Source organism: Homalodisca vitripennis, chromosome 2, assembly GCF_021130785.1.
Source record: "Homalodisca vitripennis isolate AUS2020 chromosome 2, UT_GWSS_2.1, whole genome shotgun sequence".
Taxonomy (NCBI): domain Eukaryota; kingdom Metazoa; phylum Arthropoda; class Insecta; order Hemiptera; family Cicadellidae; genus Homalodisca; species Homalodisca vitripennis.
The window spans coordinates 158,883,725-158,897,333 of NC_060208.1; positions in this window are offsets into that span (position 1 = coordinate 158,883,725).

Sequence of the window (13,609 nt, forward strand, 5' to 3'; positions counted from 1 at the left end):
TAAACAGTATTTTCCCTTCATTTTCTGTCTGTCCCAAAAGTGTCCTAGAACCCTCATATTCATATCTACTAGTGTCACCTTACATATTTTATCCATAACATGCTTTCCAATTTAATTGCTATTGAAAAGAACTTTTATATTAAAAAAGAAAAAATATGTTTTAAAGTAAAAGTGGTGTTTGCTGGTAAAATTGCTGGTAATCTGATGCAGCTCTTATGGGACATTCTTATTATAATAACAAATAATTTAAAATTTAAAACAGTCACATAAATATATTTATAATATATTGTTAATTCTATGCGACAGAATGATTCAAAAATTCACCACTTGTATCTTCTATAAAGGTATCTCTTTATGGTAAGCATACACGCTTGACAAGTTTCTTTCATAATAAATATTCTTAATTCTGTGTATTCCATTCTGTATATTACCACAAAACATTTGAAGTAAAGAACTAAGAAGGTACAAGGATGTTAAATTTTGAATTATATATTGTACTTGAATTTAAAAATTATATTAAAAATATAAAAGTGGTACAATGCGTGGCAGAATAAATTTTAGTGTTATTAATACATTATTTCAAAATCTTTGAAATAATTTTGAAGATATAGGTTTATTAAGGACCGAAGTGCGCAGAACAGAGACATTTTTGTTCCATTAGAATCAACAATCTCCATAAAGGCACAAAACACTAAAAGGCAGTTTGAATGAGTTGTGGTAATTTCTTACTGTACAAATATTAAAAACCTACGCATTATCATTATTTTCCAATAAGTAGCAAGAATTATGTAATACATAAGGACAATTTACTATATTGAACTCACCCTTTTTCTTCTAAAGGATGTTCTATACTTTTAATTTGCAATTGTGAATTAGTAATAAATCAGTATTTTCCTACCAATTAGCTACCTAACCTGATCATCCTGATCTTAAAGCTTTCTGGCTAAAATCGTTGATTTTTATTTCATATAACTGTCTCAATTATTTCTTAACATAACCGAGCATACCGAAATTTTACTTTATTTAATAAATCTATGCACCCTTAACATTTTTCAAACTCAAGGTTATTTTACTATTGATTGTAGTTAAAAATGGGATATAGTTATATTACAACCAAACATTGTTTAATTAGAAAATCACTTTTTAGTTATGCATATTGTTCTTATTAGTGTTCCTAATTAAGCTAACTGTTTTGGAAATTAAAGAGTTTACAATACATAATAATAAAAAACTATACTGTTGTAATAAAAACCCTTTAACTGTTTTGATATAATGACATACAGATCATTTTCTGAAGTATATTAAAAGAACGAATTAAATTTACTAGCAAGGAGGCAAAGTAGAACATAAAAGTTTTCCTAAACGGAAAAATATGAATCGACAGTGTCATTGTGAAACTAGCAAATAACATTGCTCTCGGGAAATATATTTTAGAACGGCGAATGTCAACTTCATCTTTAGAGAGTTTTTCACGTATCTGATGCAAAAGTGGGTTTAATTTTCAAAGTAAATGTCACTATGGGTTGTAAATATCTTCCCTCATGCCCATGACATTAATGTTTTAGTATAATATGCAGTAATTCAATAAAAGAAATAATAATAATAAACATGACTACATGGTTGGCAACCTTTGAGTAAGTATACTAAATAAATACTTCAATCCTAGTTACTTTGCATAAATCACTAAATTATTTTTATTTTAAATAATATGTATTTTAAGGTAGAGTACATCACATTACGCGTCGTGTGATAGGATTACCTGAGGTTGCAAACAAAATTTCAAATCTACAGTAATCAATCATTCAAGATGGCCTGTGAACAGATAGATAGACAAGTAGGTATACATAAAACTTTTGTATCCATCTAGGCAAAATATAAATTGTTAATTTCTATCAGCCTACTGGATAATATAGTTTTATGCGGCAAGGTCAAACTCCATGGTCGGACATTCATCATGGAACCATGGATAATATACTCAAAATTGTCTATTTAGTAATAAGTTTTAATGTAAAATATAAAGTATATAAATATAATATATTTAATTTTTGTTATATTATTCTAATTTTTTCAATCGAATAGTATATTGAAAGTTTGAATGAGCTACATGACGTACTACAATGAAAGAATGCGCAAAAATTAAATATTGACACAGAATTATTACACTTTCCTTCTAGCTTATTACTTTTTTGTTTTCACTTATAAATTAAAATTTCAAATGTTTAAATCAAGTTATTGTATCCATTGTCTTTAAAAATGGATTTTTTCTGCTATTCAATCGTTGCTATCACGATCTATAGGTAAAGCCCATAAGGCTAAAGTAAAAATATTCGCAAGCGCTCAACCAATCCCTATGGAATGGCATGCAGCAACATCGAACTTACCATTGCTCATATATAAATTTCGAGACATCGTTTGGATAGACAGACAAATGATGAGACAGACAGAAATGAAGTTCTCCTGCCTCTTGAGTGATAGGCTTCGCTAAAGCTCAGCCAACAATGAATTTTGTATGTATTTTAGAGAATTGGTTGGTGTTCTAGTACAAGGTTAATAAACATCTATATAGTTTCAAACATAAATACAACTTTCGATACTATCTCCAAAAATTAATAAAAAGTAAAACTATCTAAAACAGTTAATATATTTGAACGGTTATAAGAGTGCTATATGTTATTGTGCTTATAACATATATATTTTTATTGAACGCGAACCTATTTAAAGAGAAGTTATTAAATAAGTATATATATATATATAGTATATGTAAAAATGTGAAAATGGTTAGTATGATATATATATATATATATAAAACCATTTTTAAATTTTTACAAAATGTATAATACTATTATATGGATTATCGGCGATCTACACTAGAGGAGAATTATTTTATATTTTTCTTACGAACTCCTTCCGAACATCTAATATCATATATTTGACTTAGTATATTAGTACCCATATGAAATATAAAGGTCTCCCTATTAAAATATAACAAAAGTACTTTATGAACTAGCTTACGTTTCGCTGCAAACCTGTAAGTTGAAAATATATTATAATCCAAGAAAGCTGAGCAGCCAACATTGTTTTATTGGCTTTTCAACTTTCTGAAAGTACTATATGTAACTTCTTAAAACTCCTAACGTCTTCCCTGAAATAGTGTCTTACAAACTTTAAACGCTCTTGGCTTATTTTTAAATCTAATGTGGTAATCCTGTTAAGGAATATTTTCGTCTATTGATAAAAACTATTTTCCTTTGCATAGGTATGAAATTTACATTATATGTAAATATTACCATTTTAAGTAGCCTAGCTAGAAATATGTTTTACAAATTCAAATATTAGAGAGGCATGTAACTATTATAGGATGCATGTACGTTCATGCGTTTTTTGCATAGTTGGTATAAAAAATGCATAACTGTCTAACTGTAACCAAGCAAAGAATTGTAGAGATCTTCAACAGGTGTACTCCTGAAGGCGCACATATCCAATAGAAGACACCCCCTTCTCTTCTGGTAAATGCCTAGAAATGGTTTTTTCCAATACGTTAAACTTGTTTAGCCTTATTCAAGCATTCCTATTGTTTCCTTTTTCCTAGATTAGTTATTCTCTAAGTGGACAACTACCTTAAGCATTAAAATGTGCTAATTTACTTTTTTTAATTACGTTTATATTTTACTATTCCTTAAATTATTGCATAACCTGGTCTGATAAAATACCGTGGAGGAACCCTTGCAGTCTTTACTTTTTATATTGTTTCCTGTTTTATAGTTTTTTCAATCTAATTTATTGTTTTGTCACTTATATATTCATAAAATTTTACGTTAAAGGAATGAGACTCCTTTTACAAAAACAGTTGTTTTTTCTTGCTTCCATATAAGTGCTTTACCTACTTTTGCACCTCTCTCTATGCTTTAGAGATCTTTATAATAATCTCATTGTAGTGATCTTTAATTAAAGTATATTTTTGCAACTTAGAGACTAAAATTCTTAAACCGTAATCGAATCCGTACCTTTTTCAAATGAAGTAAATTATATGAAACCCATAACTTATGAAGAAGTTTGGAATTGAATTATTAACAAGATTGTGGATTAATGCTTAAAGATTCTGACCTGTAAGTTAAGGCAATATTCAACAGTTTATATACTACTAGTTTATTCATTAGAAGAACAAATTTTAGTTAAACATATATTTAGAGAGTAGATGATCATTAGTTGTAAAGTGTATATAATTTTTACATTCATATAAAGTTTACGTGCTATTATTAAAACGAGTGATGTAAGGAGATAATAATTAAAGAAATTGTAAATATCTTGCTCAGTTTCTGAAAAGATTTACCTCAAAGTATTAAAATTCAATGAGGTGGAGATAAGGGTTCCGAAGATATAGAAAATAACCCGCTAAGAAAACTATAAATATAATCTAAAGGCACCGATACAAGGTTGATGCATTCATTTGTATGATACTAGAGATAGACATTTTATATCATTCGGCAACACGGAACAATCTACTTTTATCATCTCTGATGTGATGTTCCACTTTCTAGTCTTTTAAAAGTCAGATCCCTTTCGTAGGTATCTACCCTATGAAATCATACATCCAAAACCGTTAGTTGTTAATGATATGTCAAGATTTGCAATCCTTCCCTTCTTATATATGCTACTATTCTGCCTTAATCCTTGTAGAGATTTTCAATTTTTAATTAAGGCCTTCTTGTCTCTTGAGCTATATGTATTTTATAATGACGCTTAGAGTTATTTCTGTTTTATATCCAAACTTCCAAATGTTGTGCAAGCAGTCAGAATAGAATAACTAGATTTCTAACGGATTGATAAATTTTATGAGCGAATTGAGGAAACATTCATTTATTAAAATAAATGATAAAATATTTCCTGGTGTAGAAAAGTAAGGCTATAAGAAATATTTATTATCAACTTTACCAAGTTAGGACTAAGTCATTACCATGGGCACAGTTTTGGCTACCGTATTAAAGTGGTCCATCCTGAAAATAGTGAAAGGGTGATATAGGTAGAAACATACAGATATTGATTGTTTAAAGTAGGGGCAGCTGAGGGCTATTAAATAATTAGCATTTAAATACTCAGGTATACAATACTACAACTCTTCATTGCATTTTTAACAGGACATAGTCATGTATGGGCTTTAGTAGTTGAATGTGCAGGTCTATAATGACCCAATTATATTGAACATGAGACTGGTGTAGAGTTTTGTGATATTGGGGAATTCAAAGTTGTGCTTTTCATTATTTTAATTAAAGAGAACATTAAATTGAACAATGCAACTCAAACTAGGGTCGTATTTTGATTTATTGTATAGTTCTTTTGTTCAAAATATTTGGCAAACATATGAGAGTTTTAGGAGCCTAAGAGGTATATAAACTTTTAATATTATTATATACGTTAATTAGAGATAATTATGAAAGCAAAGTTTTGTTTACCTTTAATCATAAGTTCCACTTCTTAAGAGCCAGCTTTACTCTTAGCCACTTTGGTTTTAGCGTCAAAAGCATAACAGAAAAAAATACTTTATTTTATTTGCAGTATAATTATGAGGTTTATTAGTTTTATAAATATGAACACTAAGCATCTAAATTCTTATTAATTTTTATATTACCGTATTACTGGTTATTCTTGAAGAATCTTTATTGTCAGTTACCATTTAAATGCTCAAGAATATATTTTGGAAAAAGCTAAATGGATTTTAGATTGGATAATTCATATATTTTTACAATCAAGTATATCCCAAAGTTCTACGATTGAAAAAGGGTGTAAAAGTGTTTGTAGTTCAACGTTCTCCTAATAGGGTACACTACTGCCGACCCGTAATGTAATTTATGATAATTTTTTTTTAATTTTACGTTTGATCAAATAAAATTACTTTTGAAATTTTATTATAAAACTCAAAATATTTGATAATTTTACATTGTTATAGGTACACAAACCCAGCAGATTCAGACTAGTGCAATAGTGAAAAGTGAAAACAGCTGTAAAAGTAAAGAACACCCGCTACTGTATTTGATATGTTCCCATAATACTTCTACAATAATAATTTTTAGAAAATAGTATTTAAACGTGTGTGTTTTATAGAGTTGTAAAAATTTGTGCTGTCCACAATATAACATAATAGCGGCTAAAAAAATGAGAACCAGGCAGGGGGGATATATTTTAATCGATTTAAACATAATAAAGATCAATTATTTTTAGAAATAATGTTTCTATAATAGGTCTTGACAGTGACGGAAAACTGGAAGACAAAGTGAAGTTGGAACCATGGTATTTCACTTCTAATTGGTCTCATTTCGCTTCTAACACGATCCCCACATGCTCATTTAATCACGCTATTCCAGAGATGTAACTTTAATTTATATCTTTATATTTAAGCTGTTTTAATTCTTTAGCTAGTATACGACATATATATATAATGAAGCTCATTATACTTGCCAATATAATACCTTTCTACCTGCAGTGTTTTTTTTGTACTGTGAGGATTTAGTCATAATAATTGCGAGAGTGCCTTCGTGTGTTTGTATTGCTTTTACACGTAAGCTATTGAACCGATTTTACTGATATTTTACATATATATCGTATGCTCCCTGGTATGAATATAGGCTTATTCTTATTTCTTAAATCTCACCGAGCCCCACCGGTCCTTCAAATAGAAGAATTCCATATTTGTCTCTAAAGTTATAAAATATTAGTTGAAAAGGCCTATAAAATGTAATAAAATGTTCTGTGTATGTATTGTTTTATAATAGCCCATGCATATGTTTAATTAATTAAACTATTATTTTTAATTTTTCAGGTATAGTGTATAAATTGTATAAGGAGTTTTAGATTTTAGAAATTTTTACACTGTTTTAGATTTCAGCGATTAGGTAAGTAAGCGTATACCTTATAAATATCCTAAAAACATACGATGGTAAGAACTTGATTAAGAAGACTTCCTCTAAGCTAGTCGGAAAATACTAGGCTAGATATAAGTTTGCTAGACCGTGCTTTTGACATAATGTACTAATTCTAGTCCAAAATCTTCTAAATATAATAAAAGCTGTTTTAGAATACAATCTAACAAACTTTCAAGTTGTATCATTATTAATTTACTTTTAACTATGTTTATCAAATACTAAGTATTACATGTAAAAGACAATATTTATTTAATCGAAAGCAATTATTTTCTCGTACAAATTTAAAGAATATTATAAAACACATCTTATTTGTCTTTCGAAAGAAGTAGGGAACTCAGATCTATAATATATATTTTCTTCATCGAAAAACAAGTAAATAAATTATGTATGGAACAAAAAGTACTCAGAACGAATAAATATTACGATGGCTATCATTATATACTTTTTTACATATTTCCTTGCTCGTCGTACTAAGGAAAACTCAGAATTAGCGTCGGAAATATAATTCACTTGAACCAGTGAAAGACTTAGTAGACAAAGTAGACTTACACGTGTAACGCCGATTAAATGGTCCAGTGAGCGGGTAACGGTTATCAGGGCAGATATATTAAATAACGTAGTATAGTTTTTACTATATATTTAAATACTGTCTTTTTACAGAAGGAGGTTTCTCATAGCTATTTAATTTTTCGTTCCTAAAAGCTTGGTAATATTTCTGTTCTCAAAATTTTTTGGAACAATTCTTGTTAACTCACTAGCTAAGCAAATTGGAAACGGCAAAATGAACATCTATTCCGATTATAATACAGTAGTTACATCTCACAAAAATATTTATGAAACAACAAGTGATATACAGCATGATATCAACAACATGGTTAGTTGGTGTTATGGTAGTGGCTTGATTATCAATGGCAGCAAATCCAAAATTTTGCACGTACATTCATTCGCCGGCGTATGATTGCAAAACATTACACATTATGCATACATGAAAAAATTCCATATACTAGGAATTACATGTTAAACCAGAGCAATTGTCATGGTCTAGAAAACTTTACTTGTTTTAAATATTTAGGGGTTCGGTTAGACCGTACAGTAAAATGAGATGAGCACATAGATCATGTCTGTAGAAACATAATAATCTGTTCGTATAAATTACAACATTTAAAAAAAACCTATTGACATGCAATGTTTTACTTGTAATTTATGGAACTGTAGTGTTTTTAAAGCTACATTGGTTTTTTTTTATTAAAACCTAAACTAAATGAAATTTTGGGAAAGAAATATTGGGATTTAATTTTAATTAGATTGTGAGAAGTTAGGATAAAAACGAATATGTAATCCTTTGGCAAGTTAGTGCTGGTAACTTAAAATTATTAGGAAGGCGGTTCACTCCCTTGAATTGATCAGAACTTGTCTTGTGTACTGCAGTTACGTCAGATCTGAGAGGGCTATTGTTTCTCGAGTTGGATACGGCTGGGCCAATGAGAGAACACCGCGGATGTCCATCAGAAGGGGGAAAGGGGAACTATAAAAACTGCCAGCTCATAATTTTCGGCCTTCTTTTAGTAATTATTGTGAATTAAGTTGATGACAGTGCGCGCCGTGTATCTAATTTTTTTCCGCGAGGGATTTTGAGGAAAAATTAAATTTATACAAACCAAGGAGCAATCTGCATAACTGATTCTTGATGAACAATAAAGTACAATAGAGTCAAACAAGTTACATTTGGTTCAAACTTGCAAGAAAAGTGAATTATAATTGAACTTTGTTAATAAGTTTGCTAGAATTTTGGAAATTTAGTAATTTATTAATATTTAATTTGAACTGTCTTTTTATAAATTATTAATTGGAAATTAATTGATCTTTAATAATTGTTTCAGAGAATTGTATCTGAATTTCAAAGACTTTAAAAAGGTACAACTAGTGGAAAGAGAAGTTTGATTTTTTGATTTTTGAATTTTGAGTGAACTTAGAAGTTAACATTTTTATTCTAGCTATTTCCAAGTCGTATTTGATTTTTATTTGAAAGATTTATTATTTTATTTCAGAAGGGGGTGCTGATTTTTTTTAGTTTGATATATTTTACTGAAATTTATATTTCATGCCAAAGGACTTTTTTACTATTATTAAACGGTTAGTCAACTCTTTGGTGAAAATAGAGAGAAATTCTTAAACATTGAACTTTTCAATTTGCCAGTTTAATATAAATCCATTATTTTTATTTACTGTAGAACTGCGATTTTTATTTTGGACAAACCAGATAATATTTAATAGTAAAAAAATTTTGTAATAAATTCTATTGAATATTCACTCGGAGCTTACTAATAAAAAGATATTTTATATCGTCTTGGATGGCTGATTGGTAGTTTAATTCTTAATATTCTGGAATATAATATCCATAATCCAAATCATTATAGGAACCTTATTTGAATTAGTTATCAGGTATCGATTGAGAGTCTGGAGTAATGCTTGTACTTGCCATCTCAAAATAATAGAATATTTTCAAATTGAAGCTCTTACAAGTATTGTTTCTAGAAACATTGATTTGGAATTAAATACTAATTTCGAATTTTTTAAGCTAAAAACTTTTCTTCTAGTATTGTAATTGTAAGTGCACCTGATCTTTAATTATCCTTTATGCTATAATAAGTTCAAATTTGTAAACTCACATCCTTACAGTGTTATTCGTATTGCCCCTGGATTTTATAACAACTATAGCACTAAAAAACTTAAGAATCCTGTCCCAAAGATTTTAATGAATAGTATGAATTAAGGTCTGATTGAGATAACAGCAACAGTATGAAATTTTGTTTACACCAAACACAGCTAAAAACAATAAAATAACAAAACGTATAAATTAGTACAATGAAATATACATTGAATGATTAAAAATGACAGCAAACAAACACATTATATGAGCCATTATCCAAGTACGTAAAATCAAAATACACGTAAATATTTATATTGTATATTATTTTCATAAATTGAATTAACTAACATAAGTTGAAGTAGGTAGTTAATTTGGTTACTTCCTCACTCTGTTTATACTGCTAGGCTGCTTTATGTTGTAATATATATAAATTGTTTAGAAATATGAATAATGTTTCAATTATTATGTTTATAGTTCCAAAACGTAAAATTTACAAAAATAATAAACATTCTTCTGAAAGAGAACGTCCAGATAAAAATATAAGGTTTTACAGTTTTGGTTAATTGTGAAAAACATAAATTTATCTAAATTAAATAAATAAAACAAATAAAATAAAATGCCTAACTTTAAGTAAATGTATTAATATAAGTGGGTGTACGTATTTTAATTTGTGGTTTCTGGGAAAAAATACTAAAGTAATAACGTAAGGGAACTTGACTGTATTGAAAGCCAATCACAATAATGGACTTCTGTTGTTCAGCGCGATACAGGAAAAATATAAATCTTGCCAATATATTGTTTTGTTTTAGGATTGGAGTAAATTTCTCCCAAATACATAACTTTTTTTTGGAATAAAGGTCCTTGATTTGTCCAAACCAAATACCTAAGTATTTTACCTTGGTCTTAGTTGTGATACCTGATCACCAAAAAGGTGATTGGGTGAAGTCTCCTCCTTCCAGCCATAATGATTGCCTCTGTCTTTTGTGGGGCCAATACTAGTCCCAGTTCCTCCAAGTGGCAGCCGACCCGCAAAATAGCCTCATTTGCTCTTTCCATTAGAACGAACACGTTCTGTGCTTCCAATCACAGCCAGTGCAAGGTCATCAGCGTACCCAACAACCTTTGCGTTAGGTGGGAGAGCCAGATGGAACACAGTGTCATACAAGACATTCCACAAAGTCGGGCCAAGTACGGATCCCTGTGGGACCCCACTGGTGACTTTTCTTGAGATTCCATTTCCCAGGTCAAGAGTTCTATTCCCTAGGTAGGCCTGAATCATGCGTCTGAGATACGGAGAAATTCCTATTTGTTTCAGACGCTGCAGGATTTTTTGCCACGACGCACTGTTGAAAGCGTTCTTCACATCCAGGAGAACCACAGCAGGAATCTGTCGGTGGTGTTGACCTCCACTCACAGCATGCTGCACCAGTCTGACAACTGCATTCACTGCGTTCACTGTCGAGCATCCCGACCTGAATCCATACTGGTTCTCTGACAGAGCATTAGACCTCTTAAGCTCTTCCTGGTGTCTTCCTACCAGTAACTGCTCAAACAGCTTACCCACTGTGCTTAGTAGGCATAAAGGTCTGTAGGAGTCTGGCCTGCCTTCTGGCTTACCAACTTTAGGGATGAGTACCAGTCTCGCTGTCTTCCAATCTGCAGGATAAATCTCCTCTTTCAAGGCTGTGTTTTTTAGGACAGCAAGAAACTTATCTGGGATAATAGCCACTGCCAGCTTTACCACCTCCGGCGGTATACTATCAGGCCCTGGGCTCTTGTTTGGCTTTATCTTTTTGCCTGCCATGTTTAGCTCCTCCTTTGTAAAGGGTGGGATTTCCAGAACAGCGATTTCCTCGTGCTCTACGGGGGGATGCTCGGGGAAAAGGGCCTCAACACATTGTGTTAGTGTGTATTTATCCAGCACTGGCAAACTGCGTCCAAATTTCTTCATCACAATCCTGTAAGCGTTTCCCCATGGGTCTTCTTCAAGTTGGTCACACAAAACAAGCCACTTTAGTCTCTTGGTTCCCAGGATCTCATTCTTGTATATCTGGCGTTCTTGTCTGAGCAGTGTAACCTGCCTTTGGACTTCAACTGCATCTGGTCCCAATCTCCCTCTTGCCCTGGTGGCTCGCCTTCGCAAGGACATGCATGTTGCTCTAAGAGATGCCACCTCTGTAGTCCACCAGTAAACTGATCTTCTCCTGCAATGTTTCTTTGTCACAAGTACATCTTCGCACACTTTCTGCAGGCCCTGGGTCAATTCTTGTGTATCTCTACCTTTTAAACCATTGAATTGCCGTCTCAAAACTTTTTCTAATGCTTCCATTTCATCTGGCCGTACTTTCCATCCTTTTGCTGGCCATGATGTTAGGTTCTGCTCCCTGCGATCAATGTTTAGCTCAAAAAAGATTTGTATGTGATCACTCAGAGTTTCTTCCTCGCTAACATGCCAACCACTGTCATATTCGGCCAGGTCCTCTGTCAAAAAAGTGAGGTCAATGATGGAATGATGCTCCCCCTCTCCGAAAAGTTGGTACTCTCCCTTCATATAACAGTATGAGGTTGTATTGAGGTTTGCAGCCCAGTCAATCACTAATCTTCCTCTTCTTCCTGAGACGGTCTCCCCCCACTCCTAGCCCTTAGTATTGAAGTCACCTCCAATGACTACTCCCTTTCTACTGTTTCTCCTAAAAGTTACCAATTCCTCAAATCCCTTTTCGAACTCTCTTATTGGATTTCCAGGAGAAAAGTAGCAGCGACAGACGTAGAAACGTTCAAATTCAATCCATGAAAATGTGTTTCCATGTCTCGACTTTTCACCATCTGGCTTTGGCTTAAGCTCTTCACACACGACCCTCAATGTGCATCAACTGACCAAGTTCCATTATGGGCTGTCCAGATGTTAGGCTCACTCAGCATGAGGACATCCAGTATTTTCTTTCTGGCCACGGCCTGCAGTAAATCTATTGCAGCTTGGCTCTTCATTCCGTTTAGCTGAACAAATCTAATTATTTCTTTTCCTCTCTGGACAGTCAGCTCTCTTATGTCCTTCCATTTTGCAGAGGAAACACATTTTGCTACAGTCAAGTCCATTGCAGAAGCGTGCAATGTGTCCCTCTTCAAGACAACGGTAGCAACGTGGACGTTCTTCTCGAAGTCTCACTCTGCAGTAGACACATCTTACCTTCATCCTCCCCATCTGCTCCAGTTGATTTGCTGCAGATTTAGAGAGGATGACTGTTCCTTTCTGCGTTTCTCCCATATGCTAGTCTTAATGAGGAAACCTTTGCATCCATGGCTGAGATGCTGACTTTCAACTAATCTGCAAGTGCAGTCATTATCTCCTCTTCATTGACATCCACCTCCAAGTTCTTTATATGAAGCACGGTTTTTTTTCTTGGAGCCACTGCATGGATTCCCTCGATTTTTTTGTTTGCGATTGCTTCTCGCAATGCTTCGGCCTTGCCTGTTTTTTCCCCAGCCTGATGACTAGTTCACCATTGTTAGATTTTCGAAGAGACATAACCTTACCACCACTCTCCTCTTTCTCCACCTGGCTTTTCACCAGCCTAGGTTCTTTTGGTATCTGACTTCACCACCACAATCTCTTCAACTTTTTGCCGCGGCTGTCTTTTCCTAGTGACAATACGGTAGCCTTCGTCGTCCGTTTCTTTCTGCGTATGTCCTTTATCAGACCTCTGTCCCTGCTTTACCTCTATCAGATTCGGCTTGGCTTGCTCTTCAGTCCTTGAAATACCTTGAGTACTATCAGTCCCGGAATGAGACCGCATGTGCTTGGGTTTATGCCCAAACGTAGCATCATCTAGTCTGATCCCAGGATTCATCTCATCCCGCATCTCTCTTCTTTTCCCTTCTTTTTTCCTGGTGTAAGGACCTGCCTTCTGCATTTCAGTCCCCTTGTCCATTTCTTTAAAAACGTAGTTTGTGATGCTTTATCTTCCAAATGTAAGCACCCAACTTGCACTTCCTTTTCTTTAGCTTCCTTTTTAGGTATACTCATCCTGTTCAGCGACAGCAT